Raw genomic sequence first — 24496 nt, 5'->3', positions numbered from 1 at the left:
TTTACATTCATATCCCACGTTCGTGCAACTCCACGCCCCATTTGTCTTGTCTGAACAGAGCTTCGACTCGCACTGTCTAATGATGAAATCTCTCACAGATATATCTTTCCCTTAAACCCACAATTCTACATTTCAACTCATGTTTCCGTTTTCTTTCTGCCCCATGCTCCCAGTCAAGAATTGTTAGTTTTTTACTACAGATCCTTAGAGCATACTGAAGCACTCATCATTCTACCTCCAGCATGAACACAGTCATTTTCATATACCACCAGCATCGCCTTTAGTTCATGCTTACTTCACCATCATTATCCGTGATTGTAGTTTTACTGTTGCGTAAAATCGTCATTTTGTTAATGATAAACTCTCCTTTGCAATATGTATTATAAAACAGAATTCATTTCATCTGTTTTATAGATTTACAATTTAGTCAAACATTGGAATCATTGAAGAGAGGTATAACATGGTGGTAGCCTGCGTCCTTCCAGGGGGTTGGGTGGGGGAGGGGGTGGATGAATCAACTAGCAATCAAGAAAAAAAGATCAATTACTATTAATTATTATTGGATTTTCCGTCTTTCAGCGTGTTCGGTCAGAGGGTTTAGCTACCCTCTGTAATAAAAAAAAAACCTAGTGAATGGAGCAAAGAACAGCCTCAACGGGTGTCATCGGACGTCCGCCAAGAACAAATTCAACGAACAACATAGAACTAAATGAGATATAAAAAAAACGATGAAATCTCTCACAGATATACCTTTCCCTTAAGCCCCAATCAACAATTCTACATTTCAACTCATGTTTCCGTTTTCTTTCTGCCCCATGCTCCCAGTCAAAAATTGTTAGTTTTTTACTACAGATCCTTAGAGCATACTGAAGCACTTATCATTCTACCTCCAGCATGAACACAGTCATTTTCATATACCACCAGCATCGCCTTTAGTTCATGCTTACTTCACCATCATTATCCGTGATTATAGTTTAACTGTTGTGTAAAATCATCATTTTTTAATGATAAACTCTCCTTTGCAATATGTATTATAAAACAGAATTCATTTCATCTGTTTTATAGATTTACAATTTAGTTAAACATTAGAATCATTGAAGAGAGGTATAACATGGTGGTAGCCTGCGTTCTTCCAGGGGGTTGGGAGGGGGAGGGGGTGGATGAATCAACTAGCAATCAAGAAAAAAGATCAATTACTATTAATTATTATTGGATTTTCCGTCTTAAGCCAACTGAAATCAAACAGAATCTTCCAGCAGACCCGTTTCGCGTTTATTTGTAAAGCGTCTCCTGTGGCCATTCTGGAAATGTGATATAACGCAATATGTCTCTCCAATTTGGTATTTACAGGATGAAAACAGTATTTCTTTATAACAACGGCGTCCAACTTCATTACTTTATGTTTCGCTGTTGTTTACATGTTGTATTATGAAGTGTGTTGCCTTTTTCTCCTTTATTAGCAGGAAAGTTTGTCGTACATACACTTACCGCTGTTTTTCCATTTTTTTTTTTTTGTAACCTCTGTTTCTTAAGCTTCATTTGTGTTTCTTCTATTATACCCCACTTTTGTCAGCTTCACAGTAGGAATAGTACAGTAGTTTCACGTGTCCCGAACTCAGCACAGTGTTCAAGTGTGTTCATGTGTTGTCTGTGTAGATCATATTACCAACCTGTGAGTGGAATTTGTTCCCTATATATATATATATATATATATATATATATATATATATATATATATGTGTGTGTGTGTGTGTGTGTGTGTGTGTGTGTGTGTGTGTGTGTGTGTGTGAGAGAGAGAGAGAGAGAGAGAGAGAGAGAGAGATGTTCTTCAGCGACGTGAGTGGAGTTGGGGAGGGAGCGACATCAGTGGTTACAGTGCAGGAGAGGATGAGGGATGAAGGGATTGTTGATTATAGGGAGAGCGGCTGGGAGGAGATGGTGATGGTGAAACGAAAATGAGTGACGGGTGGAGAGGGGTGATGCAAACAAACAAAAAACGGGTGTGTCTACCCTTTGCAAGTTTCGATGGTAAGCAGCGAAACCACATTATCTGAAGGCCTTGAAACTGCCTGTATTCAACCAAGCAGGGCTAGCGTAATCCGAGAGGGTGCTCAGTTATTGGGTTGCATCCGTTCAGGTGATTTAGTTGTGTCGGGCACTCCTTCATAAAAGTGTCGCCGTGTGGCAGTCGGCGGGTAGCGATCGCTGCCTCAGTGGGCGTGAAGACTCTGGTCGACGTTGTCTGACTGCTCACGGTGGTGAGGTTCGCCAAGCCGTGCACTACACGCCGCACAGTCCCATGGCGACTGGACACAGGTATGATGAACTCTCCAACAACAGCGCCATTGTCCTTCGGCATTGGTCCGCGACGGTCAGTAGCCGCACACTGGGTTCAGCGGCCCACGCACAGACTCATTCCGTGTAGTGCCTTAGACTAAAGTGGTCCTCTGCTGAAGAGGCATTTTATGCAGGGGAGTGGTTGGAGGTCATTCTCAGGGATGGACTAGCGGTATGTTACGTCGTGTTGCTTTTCTGGAGGAGGGGGAGGGGGGAGGTCATTAGCCTCCCGACCGGTTTGGTAGGCCCTCCACGCTTCTTCTCCAACAATCAGTCTCAACAATTACGTCGAACGTCCTCAATAATTTGTTGGATATATTCCAATTTCTGGTTTCAAGTACGCAAGCTATTCCCTCAGATCTTAAGTCGTGGGCATATCATCCAGTCCCTCCTTCTAGCCAGCGATTTCCACGTAATCCTTTCCTTGCCTTTTCTGTGGAGTACCTCCTCTTTTTTATCTTCAATTTAGTCCTCAGCATTCTTCTGTAACACCACATCTCAAAACCTTCGATCCTTTCCTTTTCCTGTTTTTCCACATTCCATGATTAACGTGTGTACGATGCTGTGGTCCAGCTGTACATTCTCAGTAACAGTAGTAGTAGTAGTGGTATTAAAATGTAGTAGCAGTAGCAGTATTATTCATCAAAGGATCACTTTTCCAATATATTGGCCATGTCACGATATTATAGTCTACGAACAAAAAAGTATAATTAATTTTACAGATGTTTTCAGTCACACATGTCTAAACGTCAATGATGGGAGATGTGGCCTTGTAGTAGTTGCCATCGAAGCATTTGCCTCAGGTAATTTAGCCTCCATCCTCCCGAAAACAAGGCCACATCTTATAAAATAGTGCAAACCCCCTTCCATTTAACTCTAGCGTACAATACCTTCCCGTTTACACATTCTTACAAAGAAGTTATTTAATTATGCGAAACGTTAGTTGTACACTGTTGATACATTTATCAAAACACACTACAGATACATTCTTTCACAATCTAAAAAGATCTACATCTACATCCATACTCCGCAAGCCACCTGACGGTGTGTGGCGGAGGGTACCTTGAGTACCTCTATCGGTTCTCCCTTCTATTCCATTCTCGTATTGTTCGTGGAAAGAAGGATTGTCGGTATGCCTCTGTGTGGGCTCTAATCTCTCTGATTTTATCCTCATGGTCTCTTCGCGAGATATACGTAGGAGGGAGCAATATACTGCTTGACTCTTCGGTGAAGGTATGGTCTCGAAACTTTGACAAAAGCCCGTACCGAGCTACTGAGCGTCTCTCCTGCAGAGTCTTCCACTGGAGTTTAACTATCATCTCCGTAACGCTTTCGCGATTACTAAATGATCCTGTAACGAAGCGCGCTGCTCTCCGTTGGATCTTCTCTATCTATTCTATCAACCCTATCTGGTACGGATCCCACACTGCTGAGCAGTATTCAAGCAGTGGGCGAACAAGCGTACTGTAACCTACTTCCTTTGTTTTCGGATTGCATTTCCTTAGGATTCTTCCAATGAATCTCAGTCTGGCATCTGCTTTACCGACGATCAACATTATATGATCATTCCATTTTAAATCACTCCTAATGCCTACTCCCAGATAATTTATGGTATTAACTGCTTCCAGTTGCTGACCTGCTATTTTGTAGCTAAATGATAAAGGATCTATCTTTCTGTGTATTCGCAGCACATTACACTTGTCTACATTGAGATTCAATTGCCATTCCCTGCACCATGCGTCAATTCGCTGCAGATCCTCCTGCATTTCAGTACAATTTTCCATTGTTACAACCTCTCGATACACCACAGCATCATCCGCAAAAAGCCTCAGTGAACTTCCGATGTCATCCACAAGGTCATTTATGTATATTGTGAATAGCAACGGTCCTATGACACTCCCCTGCGACACACCTGAAATCACTCTTACTTCGGAAGACTTCTCTCCATTGAGAATGACGTGCTGCGTCCTGTTATCTAGGAACTCCTCAATCCAATCACACAATTGGTCTGATAGTCCATATGCTCTTACTTTTTTCATTAAACGACTGTGGGGAACTGTATCGAACGCCTTGCGGGAGTCAAGAAACACGGCATCTACCTGTGAACCCATATCTATGGTCCTCTGAGTCTCGTGGACGAATAGCGCGAGCTGGGTTTCACATGACCGTCTTTTTCGAAACCCATGCTGATTCCTACAGAGTAGATTTCTAGTCTCCAGAAAAGTCATTATACTCGAACACAATACGTGTTCCAAAATTCTACAACTGATCGACGTTAGAGATATAGGTCTATAGTTCTGCACATCTGCTCGACGTCCCTTCTTGAAAACGGGGATGACCTGTGCCCTTTTCCAATCCTTTGGAACGCTACGCTCTTCTAGAGACCTACGGTACACCGCTGCAAGAAGGGGGGCAAGTTCCTTCGCGTACTCTGTGCAAAACTGAACTGGTATCCCATCAGGTCCAGAGGCCTTTCCTCTTTTGAGCGATTTTAATTGTTTCTCTATCCCTCTGTCGTCTATTTCGATATCTACCATTTTGTCATCTGTGCGACAATCTAGAGAAGGAACTACAGTGCAATCTTCCTCTGTGAAACAACTTTGGAAAAAGACATTTAGTATTTCGGCCTTTAGTCTGTCATCCTCTGTTTCAGTACCATTTTGGTCACAGAGTGTCTGGACATTTTGTTTTGATCCACCTACCGCTTTAACATAAGACCAAAATTTCTTAGGATTTTCTGCCAAGTCAGTACATAGAACTTTACTTTCGAATTCATTGAACGCCTCTCGCATAGCCCTCCTCACACTACATTTCGCTTCGCGTAATTTTTGTTTGTCTGCAAGGCTTTGGCTATGTTTATCTTTGCTGTTGTTGTACCACGGTGGCTCTTTTCCATCTCTTACGATCTTGCTTGGCACATACTCATCTAACGCATTATGTACGACGGTTTTGAACTTTGTCCACTGATCCTCAACACTATCTGTACTTGAGACAAAACTTTTGTGTTGAGCCAACAGGTACTCTGAAATCTGCTTTTTGTCACTTTTTCTAAACAGAAAAATCTTCCTACCCTTTTTAATATTCCTATTTACGGCTGAAATCATCGATGCCGTAACCGCTTTATGATCGCTGATTCCCTGTTCTGATGACGCTACACCGATCACGAATGAATGCAAATGCGGATGCTAACAAAGTGGGCATTTTGCGCTATTGTACACACACACAAAAATGTTTTGCATCACCCCGTTTCCCAGAAATCCTGAAGTTAGACGTTTACTGTAGATATTATATCACGGAGACAGTCCCTTTGACTGTTTAGAGAAGTCACTAAACCCGACGAAAGAGGTAAATAACCATGCATGAGCAGCGCCTATTAGACGGAGTGCGTCCGACAGCCGATCAGTTCCAGTCAGTCCACAAGAAAGGACGTTCACGGCTCGTGTTGCCTGCAGTTCAACCATGTCTAGACGGTCAATACCGCGGTTCGATGACGTCCGCATTGTTACTTTGTGCCAGGGAGGGCTCTCAACAAGGCAAGTATCCAGGCGTCACGGAGTGAACCTAAGCGATGTTGGTCGGACATGGAGGAGATTCAGAGAGACAGGAACTGTCGATGACATGCCTTGCTCAGGCCGCCCAAGGGCTACTACTGCAGTGAAAGATCGCTACCTACGAATTATGTCTCGGAGGAACCCTGACAGCAACGCCACCACGTTGAATAATGCTTTTAGTGCAGCCACTGGACGTCGTGTTACGACTCAAACTGTGTGTAATGGGCTGCATGATGCGCAAATTCACACCCGACGTCCACCGCGAGGTCCATCTTTGGAACCACATCATCCAGCGCGGTACAGATGGGCCCAACAACATGCCGAATGGACATCTCAGGATTGGCATCACATTATCTTCACCGATGAGTGTCGCAAATGCCTTCAACCAGACAATCGTCGGAGACGTGTTTGGAGGCAACCCAATCGGGATGAACACGTCAGGCACACTGCCCAGCGAGTGCAGCGAGGTGGAGGTTTCTTGCTGTTTTGGAGTGGCATTATGTGGGGCCAACGTACGACGCTGGTGGTCATGGAAGGCGGCGTAACGGCTGTACGATACGCGAATGCCATCCTCCGACCGATACTGCAACCATATCGGTAGGATACTTGTAACCTCCCCACAGTAAAATATTATAAATAATATTCACATTTAGTGTAACCCCCCAACAGAAAAGTTTCGAAACCTCCCAACAGTAAAAAATATAACTATAACATTGACATTTAGCGTAACCTCCCAATAAATAAATCGCGTAATCTATCAATAATAAAATGTGACTAATCTCTCAATAAAAAATTGTGGCTCACTTATAACCTTTCAATAATTGACTGAATTTAAACTGGTAATTTTGGGCGTCAGCAGTGCTGCGTCATAGCCCTGAAAGGTCATTCTGAATAGATAGAAAATTCTTACCTCAATAAGGTCGCCGGATAACGCATACATATCTGCTCCTATAAGAAATTTTTCTGGCACAGCTCAGTGCAATGCTGGCCGATTGATTTGTCATGTATAAAAAGAAACAACTGATTTTTCTTTATAATAATCAGGATGACCAAGGATTGGAGAAATTAGTAAAATCTTTAAATTGAGTTGAATGATTGTCAAAAGTTAATTTTTATAAGAAAGATTATTATTAAGAGATTTCTTTTTAAAAGCATTTACATGGGACTTGATATAACAATGCTACATATGCGCAAGACTGCTTTTACCTTATACTACAACGCCCAGGCACCGCCATCGCTCCCACGACGGCTCAGCCAACTCCACACACACGACTGCTCGCTACTACTACTACAACTGCCACACAGTTCCTACTGCTGACAACACTGCTCTCTGGTCTGAGATTCTCTTATACCTTACATATCGCAGGCAGCACATGAGCAATCCATCGAAATTACATCTGCTCGAGTGCACTAGCAATAAACTCCTTAATCATGCACCTCTTACATAACCCTCCACTGGTGGAGCAAAAATTTGTCAGCCATGGTGCGTGAATTGGACTTGCCATGAGCAACAAATTTTTCTATAATCTATTTAGTTTACTAAGTCTACAGTCAGAGGGTATATACATATAAATATAACATAATTGATAAATAATATAAGTACAGAACATATGAAGAAATGAAATAGAGCGCACACGCAATGAGTACAAACTATAGTAATAAGTGACGTAAAGTGCACACGCACTGTAAAACTCTTTAGCGTTTTTACATGAATTAAACATATGAAGGAGTGAAATAAAGTGCACACGCACTGTAGAAGTCTTTAGCATATTTACATGACCTGAACACATTAAGAAACGACATAAAGTGCACATGCACTGTATAAGTCTTTGCCATTTTACAAGAGTTTAAACATATTGAGAAATGAAATAAAGTGCACACACACTGTAAAAGTCTTTACCATTTTACAAGAATTGAAACATATTAAGAAATGAAATAAAGTGCACATGCTACAAGTCTTTACCATTTTACAAGAATTCAAACATATTGAGAAATGAAGTAAAGTGCACATGCACTGTATATGTCTTTATCATTTTACAAGAATTTAAATGCACTGTATAAGTCTGTATCATTGTACAAGAACTAGGAAAGGAATGGGAAGGATAGCATCACGGTTGTAGCACAGTGGGTTGCACGTAGCTGCATCAACATAGAATTAGTGCAAAAACCAAATATAGCGCTCCATGATCATGAGGATGGACAGGACATACGGATATTGCAGTAATTGCTGGCAATTAGGTCAGAAGGTGAAGGATACATTAAGTCTTATGCTAGTCATCATAGAATTACACTAGTGCTTCAACTGATCTGAATAAATAGTGGCATTCATTGGCTATTTACACAGCATTTAAGTAGTATATATGGAGTATTACAGAACATTATTCATAAGTAATCTCATTACAGTAATTATTGGCATAGCATTTAAGCATAAGTCATCTCTTTACAGTAATCATTGGCATCATAAGTCATCTCATTACAGTAATTATTGGCACTCATTGGCCAGTTACAAAGCATTTTTATGCATTATTCAGAAGTCATCATGCAAAACAAGAGTTAATTATTGACATAGCATTTATGTATAAGTCATCTCATTACAGTAATCATTGGTATAGCATTTATGCATAAATCATCTCATTACAGTAATCATTGGTATAGCATTTCTGCATAAGTCATCTCACTACAGTAATGATTGGTACAGCATTTTTGCATCATTACAAAACATCATTCAATATTACTCAGAAGTCATCATTCAAAACAAGAGTTATCGCATGTAGCATCAAACTGTTAGTGTTTATATATGATGTCATGCAAGTGACATAAGACATATTTAAAATGTAAGAAATTGGAACTAGTATGCAAGGTGATTAGTCCAATAATACATAGACAGAATGGAATCAATACATCAGAGAGATTTTCATTATATTTAGGACTAGAAATATATCTTACACTGGTAGCATTATTTAGTTGTATACTGGTAATAGTTGGGACTGACAATACGGTTTTTTGTGTTAGCAATGCATTGCATTGGGATCGATAATTAATTGTTGGGACATGAAAATATTTGCTTTTGACTTATTGCTGGAAATAAGGATTAATAACGTCATTCGTCATGAGTCAGCTGTAGCAAGGTTATGAAACAAGTAGAGAATATGTGATCACATTCATAAATGATAGACAAAACTGGGTAAAAAATGCAAGTATTAGAACAGATTTCATAACTAAGTGCTTATAGCATATTGATATCATGAAAAGCTTCTCCTGGAAAAAATACAAAATGGATTATTGACCTGAAAGAAAAATGTATTCATATTATGCTGAAAAGTAGTAAAGAGGTAATGAAACGTGTACTTAATATGTATGTACTCTAGGTGCCTTTCCCAAAATATTCAGTCATTATACCATGTGACATAAGATATACTGTCAAAAGGAACTGCAACAAATACTAAAATAACTACATAGCATTTCTTAACTAACAGTAAATATATAAACTTCATCATTATCATCATTTGCAAAGAACAACTTCATTATTCATATTACCATATTCTTCATACAACTATTCATCATCATTTATTATCATCTGCAAGAAAATAGACACTTAATTATTCATTATCGATATTACCATTTACTTCATACAACTATTCATAGTGTAGAGTTTCTTACTTCTAGCATATTTCATCACTAAAATTAACATGTGTAGTTCTGTCTCACAGCCTGCAATAATCGCCTCGTATTCAGAAAGAAAAATAATTAGTCAAGACTGCCATCATACGATGTGTATAGTATAATCTTGTTAATGCTTGTTAATTCTGACCCATTTACTCTTCATGACAAGTTACTGCATTTTCTATCGTTCATTCCGAAGGTGAAATTCCCATTTCATAGTAAACCACTGTGGTTTGTTTAATTTATTTCTTTTACATGATATTGCTTTCTGAAAATGATGAATAAGGATTAACATCTTGCATTTAAATCATATACCCATTAAATGAAAACTTGTTTCTAGTGATATTACTAAGCATACAGCATAGCATGACAGAAAACATATTAGGTCAAAAATATAGACAGTTTTCAAGTGCAAAAATGTGCACACAGTATCATAATGTAGTAGCAAAAAAATGTAGAATAGTTAAGATATTAAGATATCATAAGGAAAAATGTCAAAGTCAACAGGTGTTTGTTACATCTTAAAGATTTCATAGTGAATACAGAAAAAATTCTACTTTCGATAGGAAAATCATCGTATATACATAAAAAATGGAAAATGTGCACAGTCTGATATATAACGACAAGAAACGCGACCTGCTAACCTTACCTTGCTGGGCACTTGCCAAGAAAAAATATGATCATCATCAGTAAGTGGTCATATAAATATCTGGAAACGGCATTACAGTGCGATAAATCATAAAGTATATTCACTCAATGAAGGGTTTAATATTGGAAATATGGTGATTTCCCTTGCTTTTTCTGGTTCTCAAAGTTTCGACATGTACTATATTGGGGTGAGGAATGCTGCGTATTCTATATGGACCTGCGTATAGAAGCTCAAATTTACTGCATTTACTTTTTCCTCTGTTGGATAAATAGTGTGTGCGAACTAATATCTTCTGTCCAATGTGAAAGCCACGGCGTGTACAAACCTGTTTTTGCTATCTTCTCCGGTGCTCTGCGGCGCGTTTGATGTTGACCGCAATGTCAATTATTTCATGGTGGCGTAGTCGACGAGATGTAGGAAAAGATACTAATTCTTTAATTTCGTGAGGTGGTTCAACATTTTTCAATATAACAGTCGGAGATAGCATAGTAGATCCATTTGGTATGGAGTTAATTACATCCTGGAATGAGAGTATGTGTGTGTTTCAATCAATATGTTTTTTATGGCAGTATATTCTACATAGTTTACCAATTTCTTTCATTAGTCGTTCAGAAGGGTTCAAAGAAGCGTGACACCTGGTTATATAGATCGGAGAAATGTTCCTAGCTCGTAACATACGTGTCCATATTGCAGATCGAAATTGTGGTCCATTGTCGGAAATTACTTTCAATACATACCCTACATGGAATAAAAAATGTTTTACAAATGCATTCGAAATAGACTTCGCAGTGGCTTTGCGTAACGGAGTGAAGGTAACAAATTTCGAAGTGAGTTCAAGAGTGACAAAGATGTATCAAAACCTCTATTAGATCTGGGAATCGGACCAAAAATGGTTACAGCGGCCATGTGTCTCAATTTAACGGGTACAATGGGATGCAACGGAGGAATATGTGAAGTCGTGTCTGATGTAGCTTTCTGGCAGATTTTACATGACGCTAAAATTCGTCGAATACGTTTCTCCATGTTGGGAAAATAACAGTTCCGTCTCAGTATAAGAAAACATTTTCTGGTTCCGTAATTTGCGTAACTTAAATGAGTATACCAAATTAATTTGTTAACAAGCTCGTCAGGAATACATAATAACCAGTTGTTGCTGTCAGGGTGAGAGCGGCGAAATAGAATGTTTTTGAGTACAGCATAATGGTTTCTAATGTTAACATTATTCCTAACTTGCCAAAGGTGCTTAATTTCTTTCCATTCGTTGTCTTTGCTCTGCTCTTGTGCCATGTCTCGTAATGACGACGAAATGAAATTTTCAAATGCAACTTGTTGAATTTACATGACGCTAGAATTTGCTTGGCAGAAGTTGGTTGCAATGTCTTGCTGATTGTTGCTGAGAGAATGGGATACTGTGTCTGCTACAATATTTTGTGTACGGATATACGGAATAGGTAAATGTTTAGCTTTAAATGTGTCATGCTGTTTAACTTGAAATTCATACATAAAACCGCACATAGTACCAGGGACGTTGTCAAAAACTGGAGCTTGCTGTAAAAGAATATTGCGTAGTTGAGTACGTTCGCCATCTGTATTTGCACTGCTCTGTTTAACCTTATCATAAATCATTTGCATAATGTCATAGTCGGCTTCGTCTGGTGTATTGTGGCTGTGAACATACGTATCTGTGTACACTGTGGAATGACAGTCTATGTTACGCGATGTAGAAATGACCTCTGTTCGATTAATTGCCTGTTCTTCTGCAGATAAAGCGTGCTGAAATTCTAATGCCAGTTCTATATATTTTCATCCTTTAACATTAAACAGGAATTTTGAAAGTCAATAATTGCGTCGTGTTGTACCAAAAATTCGTACCTAAAATAACGTCTGTTGTCAATAAGGGAACAATCCAAAAATTTGAGTGGAACGTATGACCTGCAATACAAAATGGTAAGTGTGTCTGTAATTTTACATCTACTCTTTTACCAGACACTGTTCCTTTTACTTTAGTTTTCCTTAATGGTAACGTAGGATAAGTATTCTCTTTGTTACATTCGTTGAAAGTTTCTTCATTTATAACTGCCATAGGTGATCCAGAATCGATTACTGCTGAAAATGTGGATGATTCATCCCTTAATTCAATAACAGGGTGGGAAATGTTTTTTTTTTTTTTTTGAGTAACTGGTTTTTCATGCAAAAGTGTGTCTCGGATGCCGTCAAAAGTAACAACATTTTCGTGAACAAGGTTGTGTGTGTCAAAAGTATTGGTTACGTCGCTGAAACATGCAAACCTGTACTGTATCTACTCAAATTCTTTCTGCCGTGCTGTTATTTGCGGGAGGATTCTGTGGCGTTTCGACTATTTGTACTGTTCTGTTATTCCTTCCTGGCGTATTAGGTTCGGGATGATACCGACTGTCTGGTTCATTCATGATAATCTATTGTTGCGGATGATTCTGCTGCTGGTAAGACCGGCTGTTACGCTGAAAACTAATCTCATTACTTTTACGTCTGTCATGATAGTCATTACTATACGGCGCGTTGCGATAGGAATCGAAATGATGTGTCTTCAGCACGTAGTGATTTCCTTGTTGCTGTGCATTACTATTTGGTGGAGCCGACGCTATATGTGTAGGCGGCGAAACATTAAAGCTTGGTTGACCTTGCAGTCTACGTTGTTGGTTAGGTATGCTAACCGGCTGGTTTTGATGCTGTTGTGGGGAAAAGCCTCTATTGTTGCCAAAATGTGTTTGCTGTTGCTGATAATTTAGACGATAATGATAATAAAAATTTTGTCTGTTATTAAAATTCTGGTGGTTGTCAGTCCTGGAGCGTCTATCACCTTTGCTATTGAAATAGCGTGGCTGATCGTAATTACTATATGTTTGTTGGCCTTGGTTATGATGTGAAAAATTTTTGTTTATGAAAGAATAGTCTGATTGCTGAACTTCCAAAAGCTGTAACAGATCTCTAAATGCCGAAATATTTTCTTTCTGCTGTCCTGTTAAAAGTGATACTCTTAACGATCGTGGTAATTTAGAAATACACAATTGGATAAGTGCTGATTCACTGTATGGCTCACTTACGTATTGGTTTTGTTGGACCATGTGTTCAAAAAATTGCGTGACAGTGGGAAAATTTGAGTTCTCATAATTCGGTAAGCTAACTAATTGATCTTTGATTCCGCGCTGTCGTCGTCTTCGACCAATACGCTGACAGAAAAGCATTCTGAAATTCTTCTACCGAGTAGCATTGTCTCGCGATCGGTCTCATACGAGTTGCCGGTTCGCCTTCAAAAAACTGCAAATAAATTCAAGTTTGTGTGTTACGGGCCAAGTTGGTGGAAAAGCAAAGCTAAATTGTTGTATCTAATCCAAGGGGTGAATCTGTGTTCTGTCATTCTTAAATACCTTAAATTTTCTCACGGATAGAAAGTGCTTGTAATCAAAATTATCCTCTCTGAATGTCTGAACAGGTTCAGGATTGTATGAGAATCTATTTGTTTGTGTCTGTTCGGATTCTAAGTCACGTACTCTCTGTAAATTACCTAAATTATACTGGCTGTGTGAGTGTCAGGAATGTTCGGAAAGTGGCGTATGCTGTGTCGTGTTAGAGGCTGAGACATTTTTCATCTCTGTCACTTCTTGCTGCAAAGATGACAATTTTCTACGCAATATATTATTGGACGAACCTGTCTCACTGATTGTTTGCTGTATGTTTTGGAATTCAGGTGTTTGATTAAACGAAACTGGTGATGTATCATCTGATTTGGTGTCACTGTTATTTTCGATAACGTCAATACGACTGGCCAACTCATCAAATTTTTCAGTCAGTTTTTAGTGTCGTAAGCATAAATTAGTTTCTGCATTTTACGTGTGGTTTTGTTTAATGTCTGAACGTCTGCTTTAATGGCATCGGGATCCTGTATTAATTCTAATTGTTCAAGTCTGTTGGTCATTGCCTGAAAGTCTACTGTATATTTATTTTCCAAAGTCTGAATACTAATATATGTTTTTGTTTTTAGATCGGATATTTCACCATGCATTTCAGTGTTCAACTGTTTGATAGTATTGATTTCGTCTGATACTGTAGCAATGTTGTTGTCTATGTATGTTTTTGCTTTCATAAATAACTTACGCTTATCTTCCTGTCTCTGTACAGTAATTGTTTCCATGACATGTTTATTTACTTTGTTTTGTTCCTGTATAAATTTACGCTAAGGCGTTTCACTGTGTTGTAGGTGGTGATTAAAACGTTCGTCAATTTGGCTGTTCTGTTGGTCAAATTTCGTGTCTACTTTCGCATCCAGTGTGCGTGAAAGTTCTGATGAGATTAATTTAAACTCGTCGCGTAACCGTGTTGCGTTTTCAGAACATTGTTTAGCGACTGCACTAATTTCATCTCTAAGTAATTTAGTTGTGGCAGCATGTGTATTGCGTATCTCTTCACTATTATTCCTGGCGCAGGCCTTAATTTCCTCCCGTAATTGTTTTTAGTTTCATTACATTGCTCCGCAACGGTGGTAATCTGTTCAGTAAGCTGTTCAATAGAGGTGTCAAGTTTTTCAATAATTTGTTTGAACGACCTGTCATGGTTTTCATTCAACTGATTGAAACTTTCATTAAGTTCTTTGAAATTGTTGTCGTATTTTTCATTCGACTGTTTGAGATTTTCATTAAGTTGTTTGAAATTGTTGTCTTGTTTTTCATTCGACTGTTTGAGATTTTCATTAAGTTGTTTGTTCGATTCATTGAGTTGTTGTTTGAGATTTTCATTAAGTTGTGGTTTGAGACTTTCATTAAGTTGTAGCAACAATGCCATAACTTGATCCATGCCAATAGTACCTACTCTATTCTCTGTGCTGTGTGATGGTGTATCAGCATTTGTCACGTTTTGTGCAACCATTCAGTTATTCTCTGATTCTTGAAAAGGTATGCCAATTGGATGTGCACTGTTGGTCACTACATCGGAATCAAATAAATCTGACATATTTTGACTACATTGTTCATCTTCGTCAGAAACATTTATCTGTTCACCGCGTAAATTTTGCAAGTCAGGTGTGTCAAACTGGGCAGCATTCATTGTAATGGAACGTGCCGTGTCATCAATTGTCGTTAACATAATTGAATTTGTTTGTTCATCACTTGAAATAAAATCATTACTGGTGGTCGGCACACACTGATTATCTGTAATTAGAGGATTATCACTATGACACTGAGTGTCGCTAGTATTATCGGTCAAATTATTTAAGTCGGCTTTTTCACTCATTATGGATCGCAATGTACTGTTAGCAGTTTTTCGTGGCATTTTCACAAGTCAAAGATAAGCACAAAATCAAACAAAGACAAAGCAAAAATGGAACAAATACAGTGACAACAAAGAGCAGTAAATTGCTGATGATCTGTGAAAGAAAGAGTGACAAATTAGTAAATGCATTGCACCATATGCAAACTACCTTAAACAATAGTGTAAATAAGAGCAGATATATAACTGACTACTTCCCAGAAATTCACAAAAAAATACTATCCTGGCAGGGTCGCCAAGTGTAACCTCCCCACAGTAAAATATTATAAATAATATCCACATTTAGTGTAACCTCCCAACAGAAAAGTTCCGAAACTTCCCAACAGTAAAAAATATAACTATAACATTGACATTTAGCGTAACCTCTCAATAAATAAATTGCATAACCTATCAATAATAAAATGTGACTAATCTCTCAATAAAAAATTGTGGCTCACTTATAACCTTTCAATAATTGGCTGAATTTAAACTGGTAAATTTTGGACGTCAGCAGTGCTGCCTCATGGCCCTGGAAGATCATTCTGAATAAATAGAAAATTCTTACTTCAATAAGGTCGCCGGATAAAGCGTATATATCTGCTCCTATAAGAAATTTTTCTGGCACAGCTCAGTGCAATGCTGGCCGATAGATTTGTCATGTATAAAAAGAAATAACTGATTTTTCTTTATAATAATTAGGATGACCAAGGATTGGAGAAACTAGTAAAATCTTTAAATTGAGTTGAATGATTGTCAAAAGTTAATTTTTAAAGGAAAAATTATTATTAAGAGATTTACTTTTAAAAGCATTTACATGGGACTTGATATAACAATGCTACATATGCACAAGGCTGCTTTTACCTTATACTACAACGCTCAGGCACCACCATCGCTCCCACGACGGCTCAGCCAACTCCACACACACGACTGCTCGCTACTACTATTACAACTGCCACACAGTTCCTACTACTGACTTCACTGCTCTCTGGTCTGAGAGCACATGAGCAATCCATCGAAATTACATCTGCTCGAGTGCGCTAGCAACAAATTCCTTTATCATGGACCTCTTACATACTGGTGAGGCATTCGTGTTCATGGGCGACAATTAGCGCCCTCATCGTGCACATCTTGTGAATGACTTCTTTCAGGATAACGACATCCTATCGAACATGCCTGTGATAGATTGAAAAGGTTTGTTTATTGTTGACATGACCCACCAACCACTCTGAGGCTCTGAGCACTATGGGACTTAGCTTCTAAGGTCAGCAGTCCCCTAGAACTTACAACTAATTGAACCTAACTAACCTAAGAACATCACACATAACCATGTCTGAGGCAGGATTCGAACCTGCGACCATCGCATGGCGTTGAGGAGTGGGAAAATCTGGACCAACAGTGTCTTGATGAACTTGTGGATAGTATGCGACGACGAATACAGGCATGCATCAATGCAAGAGGACGTGCTACTGGGTATTAGAGGTACCGGTGTGTACAGCAATCTATACTACCACCTCTGAAGGTCTCGCTGTATGGTGGTACAACATGCAATGTGTGGTTTTCATGAGGAATAAAAAGGGCGGAAATTATGTTTATGTTGATCTCTGTTCCAATTTTCTGTATAGGTTCCGGAACTTTCGGAACTCAGGTGATGGATAACTTTTTTGATGTGTGTATTTTTTACCACGGACGGGTACAATACCCTCAGGACGTTGCAAGTGTCAGTCGTGGTCAGACCAGTGTTCTGTGTACTTGAGACCTCATTATTCCCGAGCTAAGTGAATTCGAACTTGGACAAACTGCTGGTGCTTGTTGGTTGGAGCTTCCCTAATCAAGGTAGCCGAAGTGTATGGTGTTTCAAGAGGTACCGTGTCGATGCTGTACACAGCATGCAGGGAAAGCGGAAAAACGTCATCCGCTACGTCACAACGCGAAAGAAAGTGTGTGTTGAGCAATGGTGATAGACACTGATTGAGGTGGATTGTGACAAGAAGACGACAGCTGCAAAAATCACAGCAGAACTGAATGTCGCACTCGCGTATCCTGTCAACACACACAACATGGAGGGAACTCCATAAGCAGAGGATTTCAGGGCGAGTCGGAAGCGAAAATCACACTCATCAGTGATGCGAATGACCGTAATAGGACAGCGTGATGCCAAATCCATGACTTGGAGTGTGGAGCAGTGGAAAAAAGTCATTTGTTCGGATGAGTCTTCTTTCACACTGTTTCCAACTCCTCGTTAGTTTACATAACAAGACTGAAATATGGTTGGGGCTCAGTGCTCATTTGGGCAGCTGTATCATCTTATTCCAATGATCTCACTGTTACTCGGCAAGGCCGTATTACTGCCAAGGGTTATATGACAATCTTGTCGGATGAGGTTGTAATGGGACACCCTCCTCTAACATTACCTTTTCCTTTTAATAAAAGTAGCCGATACCAGGATTAATCTCTAACCTCGTCTAAGTGAACATAATCTTGACTGTCTCACTAAAAGAATTTCATATGATTTTCTATATGATGTATTATACTTCATGCTAAAATTTATAAAAAGAAATTAATTTGTTACAATCGGTTTGTACTAATGGTTAAACTTACTCTTCTTTTAGAAATATTTGAAATTACGAAATTTCTGGTATACTTAAAATTAATATTACTAATAGCACAATATAAAGCTAATTATTAAATTTATTTCTGGATTCATTTATAAAACGATGTTATATCTTGCTGATGATTCTTCTTTTGCGAAGGAAGTTCATAATCTCTCTTGTTTTGTAAACTTTTTTAAATATTGTGAGTACCGCAGAATGTAAATAGTAGTGGGCATGCCTCTGATGGAAACGCACGTGTTTTTTAATTTTGTCTGCAACAATGTAATTGATGGTTTTATGAAAATGGAGATTGTGAAGTCAGCGTGGTTTAGAAGAATGGGATAAAACAAAAGAAAATCATAGCAACAGATAGTACTTCATCAGTTATTTAGTCACCAGGAACCCACAACGTTAAATCAAAATTTCAGACGCAAGAATGTACCCCTAGACGCAAGACCTGGAGCCAACAACAACAACAATGAGATAATGAAGGTAAGTAAAAAGTTTTTCTTTTCTATGTCTTACGCCTTAGCTTTTCAAACTAATGAAGACACTAAGAAAAATTTAACTGTGATGTGTGGGAGGGTAAGATTACAGGATACAGTCCATGATTGTTCCCCAACGGTGAAGCTGTATTCCAAGACGACGGAGCCCCTGTCCACAAAACTCACGTCATCCAGGAATGATTTTGTGAGTACGAGGATGAACTTTCTCAGCTTCCATAGGCACCACAGTCATCAGATTCCAATATTATTGAGCCTCTGTGGTCTACTTCGGACAGAAGGGTAAATCATCGCTAGCCGCCTCCATTTTCATTAAAAGAACTTGTCATTATTTTCAGAAATCCAGGTTCAAATGGCTCTGAGCACTATGGGACTCAACTGCTGAGGTCATTAGTCCCCTAGAACTTAGAACTAGTTAAACCTAACTAACCTAAGGACATCACAAACATCCATGCCCGAGGCAGGATTGGAACCTGCGACCGTAGCGGTCTTGCGGTTCCAGACTGCAGCGCCTTTAACCGCACGGCCACTTCGGCCGGCTCAGAAATCCAGGAAGAATAGTAAGAGACTTCAGATGAAACCATATAAAACCCGTATTTAACAATTTCGAGATGCCTGGAAGCTGATGTGAATACAACGGGTTTCCTACACCGTATTAACTGTGGTACGATGGCGTGTTTTTGGTTGTTCCAGCCGGCCAGTGTGGCCGAGCAGATCTAGGCGCAAAAGTCTGGAACCACGCGACCGCTACGGTAGCAGGTTCGAATCCTGCCTCGGTCATGGATGTGTGTGATGTCCTTAGGTTAGTTAGGTTTAAGTAGTTTTAAGTTCTAGGGGACTGATGACCTCAGCAGTGAAGTCTCACAGTGCTCAGAGCCATTTGAACCATTTTTTGGTTGTTCCATATTTTTATCCAACTCCTGTACTCATTTGTTTTCATTGTGCTCCGAAATCTATTGATACAAACGCTAGGACGGCTCGACAAAAAATCTCATGACGTAATATTTTATCTATACTCTGCAAACCACTGAGAAGTAATGCCAGAGGGAATGTTCCAATGTAGAATGATGAGCGAAAACATTATGACCACCTGCTTAATTGCCTGTTTGTCCGTCTTTGGAACGAAATACATCAGTCATTCGGCATATCGGGGATCCAACAGTTTGTTTGTAGGTGTGTCGAGGTGTGAGGCATTAGATATCTACACACAGGTCATGTACTTCGACTAAATAACGGGCCGCTGATTTCCGTACGCGGTTATGGCGCCCGACAGCGACGCAGATGGGTTCCATAGGACTTAGATCAGACGAATTTGGTCGCCGAAACATCAACGTGAGTTCGCTATAGTCCTCTTCAAACCCCTGAGGCCACGTTTCTGGCATAGAGACACGGACAATTATGTTGCTGAAAGATGACATCGCCGTCGGGGAGGACATCAAGCACGAAGGGCTGCAAGTGGTTCGAAGCTGTCAGTGTGTCTTCCATTACTAACTCAGGTCCCATGCAAGCGCAAGAGAATGTCTCCTATACCATAATACTGCTCACAACAACCAGTATCTGTGGCGCGCTGCACGTTTCGAGCGGGCGTACACCTCAATGACGACGTTTGTGGAGACGACCATCGACCTAGTGTAGCAAAAGTGTGATTCACCCGAAGATCTTACACGTTTCTATTGGTCGACGGTCGAGTCCCGATGGTCCCTTGCCCACTCCAATCATAGTTGACGATGTAGTTGGGTCAACATATGAACACGTAGGGATGGTCTGCTGCGCATCTCCATGTTCAACAATGTGCGACTAACAGTGTGCTCCGAAACACTTGTGCGTGCACTACCATTGTGTTCTTTCGGCAAAGCCGGCCGCTGTAGCCGAGCGGTTCTAGGCGCTTCAGTTCGGAACCACGTGGCTGCTACGGTCGCAGGTTCGAATCCTGCCTCGGGCAAGGATGTGTGTGATGTCCTTAGGTTAGTTAGGTTTAAGTAATGCTAAGTTCTAGGGGACTGATGACCTCAGATGTTAAGTCCCTTAGTGCTTAGAGCCATTTGAACCATTTTTTCTTTCGGCAAAGAGGTCACAGATCACCTTCTATCATACTTTACAAAACAGACAAGCCTCCGAACCTAACGTTCTGTGAAGAGTCGTGGATGTCCAACCTTTTAGCACCTAGTAGTAGCTTCATTGTCCTTCTCCCTCTTTCCGTAGATACTCACAGCAGTAACAAGTGAACATTCGATCTGCTTCGCAGTTTTCGAGATACTCGTTCACAGGCTCTGCCTAGTAATAATAATAATCTGCCCTCTGTCAGAGTCGCTTATCTCAATGGATTTTCCATCTTCGCCATGGTAATCCCCCGTCCGTGTTTGCTCCGCTTACATCCTTTTGTTACCGCGTCGCGTGCCGCAACGCCGCCAAGCGGCTTCCAACGTCGCGGTGGGTAGTAGTCATAATGTTTCTTGGCTTATCGGTGTACGTCTGTTCCATACACGTGATGAGCGTGGGAAAAATAATGGCTTATACTCCTCTGTGCCCCCTGTAGTTTGTCTGATCTCGTTTCGCAAGCCGCTATGGGAGTGATACGTAGGGAGGTGGAGCATATTCCCGATTCATTATTTAAAGTTGGTTCTGGATACTTTCTGAGTACGTTTTCGCGGGATACTTTGCATCTGTTTCCAAGAGTCTGCCAGTTCAGTCCTTCAGCACTTTCTTGACAGTCTCTTATGGGTCAAACGAAGCTACGACTACTCATGCTGCCGGCCGGTGTGGCCGCGCGGTTCTAGGCGCTCCAGTCTAGAACGGCGTGACCGCTACGGTCGCAGGTTCGAATCCAGCCTCGGGCATGGATGTGTGTGATGTCCCTAGGTTAGTTAGGTTTAAGTAATTCTAAGTTCTAGGGGACTGATGACCTCAGATGGTAAGTCTCATAGTGCTCAGAGCCATTTGAACCATTTTGAACCACTACTCATGCTGCCCCTCTTTGTATCCGTCCAATAACCCCCTTAATCCTATTTGATTCAGGTCCCACACACTTGAGCAATATTCTAGGAAAGCTCGTTCGAATGTTTTTTATGCAGTGTCTTATCTTGACTGATTACATTTCCCTAGTATTCTACGAACGAACCGCAGACTGCCATCTGATTTAGTTACGACTAAGACTATGTGATCATCCTATTTCATATCCCTAGAAGTTGTCACACCAAGATTTTTAGTATGAGCTGACCGATTTCAACTGATTCACTTATATTCACAAGGTACTACGATTTTTCGTTTAGTGAAGTGCACAGTTTTACATTTCTGAACATTTAGAGTGAGTTGCTAATGTTTGCATATCTCTTGAATCTTATAAAGATTTTCACTAACGCTGCTCAATTCAAGCCAATTCTCTGTCTGAAATAATCTCGATGTTGAATGGACATAAGTACTAATCTTCTTCTCTTCACCAACAGACGGTTGGGGACTAATAATTACGGAAAACGAGCAAATTAAAATGAGAGGCGAGGCAATATGGAAAGCTGGTGAAAGACAAGTTCAGGGCAGGTAGGCAGCGGTATACTTTAGGACGCTGCACCTTATAGCTCCCAAAAGACATGCTACTTAGCAATGACAGAGAATGGGGTTTTAGGAACTACGGAAATTTGTGGTAATGACTATGGGACCAAACTGCTGAGGTCCCATGTCCCTAGATTTACGCACTACTTAATCTAACTTAAACTAACTTAAGCTAATGACAACACACACACCCATGCCCAAGGGAGGACTCGATCCTCCAACGGGTGTGAGCCGCGCGAACAGTGACCAGCCCCCCCCCCCCCCCCCCCCCCCAGACGGCACGGCTACCCCGCGAGGAGAGAAATATGCTAGATGATCGAAAGGCGGCAATAACGCGCTCATTAGGATATGGAGCGTAGGTAATTTGATGTACCGAAGTACATCCTTGTTCAAGAGAAACGTTCTACGTGATCTAAAGTCGTAAATCACTCCATCATTTGGACGTTGGTCGGAGCTATTAGGCAGCGAGTGGAAGATGAGCATAAGAGACAAGAGGACTCACGATTACATGAAATATTTGAGATGCTTTCAGGAACTCGATGGGAATAATCGCGTACTTGGATCCTACGGAGGATTCCGCCCAGAACAGGAGTGGGCAAGAAATCACATTTCTGTTACAAATGATAGTGACTGAGAAGCCTTAATTTTCGCAATAACATCTTTACAGTATCTGGCAGCAATTTCAGTCACCGCTAGAGCTATCAAGTAGCAACTAATAGCAGTATTTAACATTTGACGCTGTATTCCGTTGAGTTATTATTGGAAAAAAGAAAGTTTTCTCTTTTTTGTGTGGCGCTCCTTAGTCGTAATTGAAAAATTTTGGTAAGAGGAAATCAACTGGAGTGCCGTTAATTAAAAGAAGCACCCAAGTAAAAAACATGGTAAGTTTAAATTATCACACGGCACAGATAAATTTACCACTAAGAGAGAGAAAATTAATAATTCTAAATTTTGCCTAACCTGCTTTGATACAGTGGAGTGGACTGACCGCGCACATCATTTGTTGGCCGTATGCCGATTATTAACATTACGCGTTATGCACAGAAGTGCTGGCCGGAAAATAGATTTACATATCGGCTTAACAGTTCTCAGGGACGCACGAGTGGCTGCTACACTTTCGAACATCAGTTATTTTCGGCAGCGGCCAACAAACGATACATCGGCACTCTTGTAGTTCTCCTAGCTGAAACACAAAAAGTTGGCAGGCAAGGTTAACGTTGTTGAAATGAAACATTGGTAAACAGTAACCATTATTCATATATTGGCGATACATTTACGTGCGTAAATAGCTTACACACCTTGAAAATATCTTTCAAGTACAACTGACTGTTACAGAATCATTCGAGAGAGCAACCATCAAGAGAGAGCACTCGACAAGAGCGGAGATATCAATAGAGATCGGGCCTCAGGAGAGAGAGACAGAGAGAGATATCGAAAGAGAACGAGCCAGACGCCGCTCGTGTTTATATACAAGTAGATAACTGAAAACAGCTTTACTGTCATTTTTCCTCGGTCTTTTCCTGTTCTGGAAGCCTCTTGCGGGGAAAAATGTTCGGGAAACTTCGCTGCGCTCCTTCCCTGCGCGGATGGTCGCATAAAATTTGATTATTGACGCAGCTTCCACTGGTCTGATGTGTTGTTTGCCAATTAAAAATTACAGTTGCTCTCTCACATTTAAAAATTAATTACAGTTATACATTATAAAACAATTTAAAGACAATACACGGAATTCATACAAAAACAGGTTTACATAAATTATTTTAGTTTTGGCGCTTACATTTATTTACACATAAAAAGAAACGTTTCAGCATCTGTTAGCCCAATTTCGTACTTCTTTCTAAGAACCTCGTGTGAAGCAATCGAGTCTGGCTGTGATTTCAGTGAGAAGTCGCAATTACAAGTCGCCAATAGCAACTGAAAGTAACATTTAACGTTCAACGGCGTTAGCCATCTGTCGAACGACATTCTAAGAACCTTTTGTCTCAGCTATGGATGAAATGAACTATGCAGCTAATTTGGTCATAAAAATTTTACACATGACGTTTCATCTGGCAGCAACACTGATGCATACATTATGTGCATAAATCGCGTGCAAACTAAGAAAAATACAGGGAGTCGGGGTTTCACTACGTAATTAAAACTGGAAGATAAATCCAGGAAACGCATATTAAATAATGGACAAGGTTCCGATGAGTATTTGGATGCCTTTTAGTCACATATATCGTACATAAAACAAACAAATACCGTCCGAACAGGCCATGAAGGCCTAATGGTACCTACCGGCCGCCGTGTCATCCTCAGCCCTTAGGCGTCACCGGATGCAGATATGGCGGGGCATGTGGTCAGCACACCGCTTCCCCAGCCGTTGTCTTTGTC

Source organism: Schistocerca americana, chromosome 6, assembly GCF_021461395.2.
Source record: "Schistocerca americana isolate TAMUIC-IGC-003095 chromosome 6, iqSchAmer2.1, whole genome shotgun sequence".
NCBI lineage: Eukaryota > Metazoa > Arthropoda > Insecta > Orthoptera > Acrididae > Schistocerca > Schistocerca americana.
The sequence above is the reverse complement of the archived record's forward strand: the minus strand, read 5'-3'. Positions refer to the sequence as shown.